The sequence below is a fragment of the Danio rerio genome, chromosome 9, assembly GCF_052040795.2.
Source record: "Danio rerio strain M-AB ecotype USA chromosome 9, GRCz13ab, whole genome shotgun sequence".
NCBI classification, from domain to species: Eukaryota; Metazoa; Chordata; class Actinopteri; order Cypriniformes; family Danionidae; genus Danio; species Danio rerio.
The window spans coordinates 12,960,001-12,966,674 of NC_141029.1; the positions used below are offsets into that span (position 1 = coordinate 12,960,001).

The window sequence follows — 6,674 nt, forward strand, 5'->3', positions numbered from 1 at the left end:
GATGAATGCAACAGAACAAAGAAAAAAATATATTGTTTTGTGTTTTATTGTTTTCTGTGAAGTCTAAGAACATAAATTCAACATTAATCAATCACGTATTGTCTTCATTGTATAAATAATGAAAGATCCCCTATTTTGGGTTTTTGAAAATTAACTTTTATGCAGTATGTAACACAGCTCTTAGTAAAGTTAAATATCCAGCAAAGGCTTAAATCTGAAAGTGCACTGTGTTTAAAACTATTGATTCATCTAAAAAGAGTCGACTCATAGTGGTTCGAATGATTCGCTGCTGTAACGAGTCTTTATGTCAGCGTGACGTTGATGCAGAACTCAAGCCCCGCCTATTTGCACACACAAACACTGAACAAAGAAAAAGAGGAAGACAAACACTGTAGCGGATTCCGATTGAATCAAGTTGCGAAGATGCAGTGCTCTGAAGTGTGAAAGAGAGTTAGTGTTATATTCCCTTCCCAAAGATGAGGCTGTGAAGGTTGAAGTTTAATTTTGCAAAAATACCTCAGCATTATAGCCCAGCCCTGTGCTTTGTTCTCGTCATTTTTGTGAAGAGTGCTCCAGCAATCTACACACAGCGGGGGATTCAAATGATCAGAAAAAGACTATTGATGCATGGGACTTTGTCAGAGCCTGACAGGAACTTTACAGTACACAGTTCATGGACAAGTTTATTCAACCATTTCACAAGTGTAACTTAAGTGCGATTAAAATGGTTGCCTCCTTGTCTTTTCTAGCCTGCACATAATGTATTTAATTGTGTTTTGTTACTTGTAGCCACTTGTACTGTGTCTGATTAACTCTTTATATTCTCATATTGTGTCTAAAACTACTTTGAAAACTGGACACATGCCGATTTGTTTATGGATTTTAAATCTGTTTCTGAGCTCACGATCCTTTGCAGTTTGACGTTGCTATGGCCACCATCCTACACGGTTCTTACACACTTAAGTTTAGTTCTTACACACTTAAGTGGTCAAGTTTCAAAATAGTTCAGCTTTTGCCGCTGTGTGGATTAATACTGAATGTGTGTCACTGTTTTTACTTAAGGTTAAGTAGAGCAATATGCTGGTGGTTAACTGCATTGCTTTGTAGGGCACCTAGGTTACCCCTGTTTCTAAATTTAATATAAGTCTTTTGTGTCTCCGGAATGTGTATGTAAAGTTTCAGCTCAAAACACCCATTAGATTATTTATTATATTTTTTCCTTAGCATCAGGTAGAGGTCTTTGTGAACTGTGCCTTTAAGGCTAGTCCTTCACGCCCACCGTTTACACTTGCCTATCAGTATCCTTAAATCTGCCTCGACTGCTTCAGACAACAAACAGACATCTCAGGTGACCTGTGTGAGAAATACTACAGTAAATACTTTGCCAATGAGTATGTGATGCATTTGTTGTATAGTTGCAACGATGAGTCACACACAATGCTGTAAAAAAAGTTCTAGGACACACACAGATACACACACAGACAGCGCGCGCGTTTAGCTGTGCACTCTTTTTGAACGCAAATGTGACAGAATACAGGTTAATATTCACTGCTGTATAAATATCTGTTATGTTAATGTGGAAAATAAACCTGATTTAACTTGCACAAACTAGGATTGAAGCATCTTCTTTCGTAATTGTTCTGACACGCGTCTGTGCTGATGTAGCAAATCTGAAGTAAATCGCTGTAATTCATTACACACGTGCACTGTTTTAAAACATTTTAAACTTGTAAAACTCACTCTTGATCACATTTGTTGATGATTTATGATCCTAGCAAACTGGACAGACCTTTTATTCCCGGTTGCTTTGCACACTTCCTGTCTTGTTGATATGATTATACACATTATTATGGACATGTTAATACGCAGCTGTCAATCAATTCGGTGGCCGGGGGGAACGCACTCCTACGTCAAGTTGCGGTGGGTCTGAAAACCGCTCCAATTGGTCCACCATTTTTATGTTGGTAAATTGAGAAAAAAGGACTGGGTGTGTTTATTTCACCCCAATATGACGCATTTCCACTATTCCTACACATATGTCTGTCCAAACAGCTTGAAAAATAGATTTTTCACCATAGGTGACCTTTAATGCACTCCTGCATTGGGCTCACACATGCACTCTACACTACACTCTACTTGTTGGTAAACTGTGCTGGACATTTCTCTCTGTCTCCCGCTGAACGCAGCAGACTGGGTCATTGGAGCAAATGGGGTTTGGGAACAAATGAATCACTGAACGAATCATTTGGGAGTCATTGGGATAATTAAGTAAAAATAAATACTACAAAACAATGAAGGTGTGTTTTGACCTTGCATGCATATTTGCATGTAGTTGTTAAAGACTCCCAAAATCAAAATATGACATTTTTAAAGCATAATAGGGGCACTTTAAATACAATTTAATCTTTGTTAAATCTCTAGACTTTAGAATTTCTTGGTTTAAATGTGTTTGATATCTTAGTCACAGTTCTTTAAAACACAAGTGAAAATCTTTCACTATAAGAGTTTAAGTTTGCGATGACTCCACAAATCATCTTCTAAAATGTGGCTCCTGGTCTTTCTAATCACAATGCAACAGTGCAGATCCTATGACTATTGCATATTCGCACATTATGGTTTCAAAAATAAAAGGATATACTGTGCAGCCCTAATTGGTATTCAGAATTACCATAAACTCTATTTCTGAAAACCATTCGAAAGCAAACTTCAGCAAATTAGTCTGTAGATTTCAAGGACATCTTATTAATGATTGAAGCAAAAGAGAAAAAAGTCCCAAGATTAAGTGAATGTTGCATGAAAAGTACAATAATCTTCACTAAGAAAAATCTTAGTGACCACCATAATATGAAATCTAATGAAGCTAAAAGTAACCTCAAGGCACCTGTTTTCTTTGTTAGACCTGGCGAGAGAACTAAAAGCATGGATTTGACAATGACGCCCATAATTGTTGGGAACATTTATGACTAATATCGGTTCTAAAAGCGTGAATATAATTTGCGTCCAATGTTAATAATGTGCCTTATTCATGGTCTCTGTTTTGGAATAGGATTAGCCTTGATGGAAATGCATTATGTCGGCACTGCAGAAGGCTTTCAACGGTCTTATGTAAGTCAGTGATTTAAAAGGCTAGTCATATTCTGCACTTAGAGACTATTAAATTATCAAAGACCAACAAAGCACACTTCTCTCCCAAACTACAGGGAATGGTGAACCTAGCTAAATACGGTTAAACCATCATGGGAGGTTAAAAACACCAGCATGTCTTCATTTTTGTTATTTTCATGTGGGTTTGATTTCCAGAAAGCACAGATTAATACATTTTATATCTTGTCTGTTAGTCTGGCCTTTTGAGAGTCTTTGAAAAAAAAAAGCATATCAAAACACTGACCTCTTTACTGATGGATGAGCACATGTCAGCTTTCAGTATCACTGCTCTCAAGAAAACTGCACGGCTTCAGTGAGAATGGAATGTGCATTTAGAAGAGTCCAGAGTGGCAGGTGTTTTACCTTTACCTTCAAACACAGTTCAAATGGTTGCATTTGTGATGGAGTAAGTCCTTTGTTGATTTTAAGGCTGCACTATAAAATGACGGACTCTTTATCGCCACCCACTGTTGCAAATGCCGTCAACGAAAACACACAAAGCCTGCTTGAAAAATTGTTAGATGATGTTGTTCTAATTAGCATATTCATGATATAACCGCGTTGAAATTCTTTAAATAATTCCTAAATTTGGGGTAAAGCATTTCTTGTTTGTTTATTAAAAAAAAAATCTATTTTAAGGGATAGTTCACCCAAAGATGAAAATATTGTCATTTACTCATCATACACTAGTTCTAAACCTGTTTGAGATACTTCTCTTTGGAAGATATACTGAAGAGTTTTGGGAAAAACAGCCATTGACTTACAAAGTATTTTTTGTGTGTGTAATTCCCACTGGGGACAGGATATAATATAATAATTTATTTTCATTTTATTAACTAAAATTTAATTATAATTTTATTAATTTACAAATAATTGTAATTATTTATTTGACCTTTTTATTTTAGCATGAAATTATAATTTGTTTATTTAACTTATTTACTGTAATTTCTGGATTTTACATTACTATAGTCCCTAAATGTAAATGCAGGAAATTGTTGTTCATGTAAACAATTGCGAGAGCACAGAATTGTGTTTCCATTTAACGCTCCAGCATGTTACTGATGACTATACTAAAAGCCTGATTGGCTACTGTGTTCATAAACTCATCAGAAAAATCCGTGATTGGCTACACACTTGACTTCAGCTAGTGTTTCTTCCCATACCTATAAACTTTTGGTGAATGGTTAATGTCACTTATTTCAATTCTATACATTTCCTTTTACAACACCAATGTTGTACTGTAATTAAAATATAATCAGTTAAATAGACTTCAGCATTCCTTTTGTTGTTGAAGCATTAACAGAGATGAAAAGCCGTTTACACGCATGCGCTCAGCAGGATCAGCAGGCTGGCACAGAAACCGGAACCGCTTACCCCAGGTTACTGCAAAATTAAGAGTCCTTCTGCATATATGCTGTTGTGACAGGCATAATAGGATCGTGCAATTCATTCATTCATTTTTCTTTTCGACTTATTCTCTTTATTAATCTGAGGTCACCAAAGTGGAATGAACCGCCAGTATAGTATAATTGTTGTGTATAATATTTTTAGGGGCTTTAACCTTTAGGGGACAGTATAGTGGAGACAGGAAAGCTGAGAGAGAAGGGAAGGATCAGCAAAGGACCTTGAGCAGCTCAGTACTATTTGTCAACAAACTAACTACAACAGTAGGCTACTGGCCCTGACTTTGCATAGCGTTTATATTCATGTCGAAAATTAGGCCCAGTTCATTTCCAGGCCTGTTTCAGACCAGACTTTCTTTCTTCCATGGAACACAAAAGAAAAACATTTTGATGAATGTTCACGTTGCTTGCCATCTATAGTCACATCTCAATATTTAAAATTTTTTATAATTAGCAAGGCTAGTATTCACCAATATTTTTGCATTAGTTTTGAGTCAATCAAAGCTTTAACAGTTTACTGTACCTACATCAAGATTTACTTATTTAAAAAGTCAGATTTTTCACAAGATGTACAAATTAAAAATATGGTCGATTTTTCTGCTTTCTAACATCAATTGTCAACAATCAATTAAATAAATCCAAAATTTCCCACAAAAGTATGACCTCTCTATATGGCTGGGCAATAAAATCAGTAGCGATATTTATTGACCAAACACCGTTATCAATATCGATAAAAGCGCACCTTGGAAGCAATGACAATAAACTCAAGGTGTAAGTTTGTCTTTTTCAATGGAGGGCGACTTGCACGACGTGCATATATGAGCAACGTGCACATGTTGTGCAAGTAGCGCGTACAAGAACCACGCTCATTTTCTAGCCGCACCTAGTTGAAAAAATCAGAACTTTTCAAAATGCCGTAAACGCTCCGCAATTGATAGAAGTAGAACTAACCAATCTACTTCACACTTTGTATAGAATATACACATTTCAGTAATAACTACAGACTAATTACCTCAGACAAACACAACCCACCCAAACACTGCAGTGCTTTTTACTTTCCTCATTAAACGGAGCTGCAGCAATGATTTGTTTAGTTGTCATCCTCTGAGAAAACGCTTGATGGTCACCTAGTTACGAGAGACACCAGTGGAGTGTGAGCGCAAAAGTCATTGCAAATGGTCAAGGAACTCACAGGCATGCACCTGAAAATGAAGTGCAGTGGCTAGCAGCAGTCAGGAGGTTGTAAATAAAAAAGGATTTAAGGATGTCGCCCGATTGGCTTTTTGGTTTCTTTTCTTGTGCATCTCAGCCACTAGCTCCCCATTTGAAAAAAAAAATAGCATAGTGGGTAATGTGGTCATTCAACTTCACAATTTGTAATGAGAGCCCTGAGCTTATAAGATCCTTGAGCCCTGGGCTCCCTCCCGTTGCAAGGCGAGAGGGGAGTTTAAGCTCAGGTAGATCTCGATGACTCCCTCTCCTGTTAATTGTAGCTAAGTGTCGAATATGAATGCTGAGAAGGTGTAATCAGAGTTTGGTTAAAATATTTTGGATTAACTGTTTAGAGTGCTTGTTTTTAAACTGTGGGAGGAAACCAGAGGACCTGGGGAAAACCCACGCAATCACGGGGAGAACGAACAAAACTCAGCACAGAAATGTCACTTGGTTTGGAAGGGAATTAAACCAGGGGCATTCTTGCTGTGAGGCAACAGTACTAATCACTGGCCACCGTGTCGCCCATTTGAAAGGAGGGAAAGTAGGGTTGGGTGGGTGATTTCTTCATGATGAAGATATTGAGATGAGAAAAGTCTTGTTATTTATAGTGAGTTAAGTATCGTCTGATAGGATAATTAGTCATTAGCTAAAGTTGGAACAGCTGTGAACAATAATAAGCACGTGATCCTCTCGAAATTTGATTATAAATAAACTTTACAAAAATCCTAATATTAATAAATGTAATATTAAAAATATTCAATAATTAACCGTATCGAATGACATGAAACATGATATGGTGAGATTTTTTTTTTTTTTGCAATATAGCCCAACCCTATCTGTCTACACAAATAATATTAATAAAAATGATAATAATAAAACTGAATTGAATGAATTCCTTCAGAACCCCCAATT

At 36.6% G+C, this 6,674-nt stretch overlaps 2 protein-coding genes across 4 annotated transcripts in view; both read right to left on the minus strand.

The window, feature by feature from the left end:
- Window positions 1–3,570, minus strand: part of nup35 (nucleoporin 35) — a 232,768-nt gene extending 229,198 nt beyond the window's left edge. For both annotated transcript variants that reach the window (XM_087266021.1, XM_087266019.1), the window contains exon 1: window positions 3,389–3,570. The gene's annotated coding sequence lies outside the window, so the exon portion shown is untranslated. The remainder of the gene's footprint in view (window positions 1–3,388) is intronic.
- LOC141376079 (uncharacterized) overlaps window positions 1–6,674 on the minus strand; it is a 996,984-nt gene that overhangs the window by 31,380 nt on the left and 958,930 nt on the right. The window lies entirely within an intron of this gene.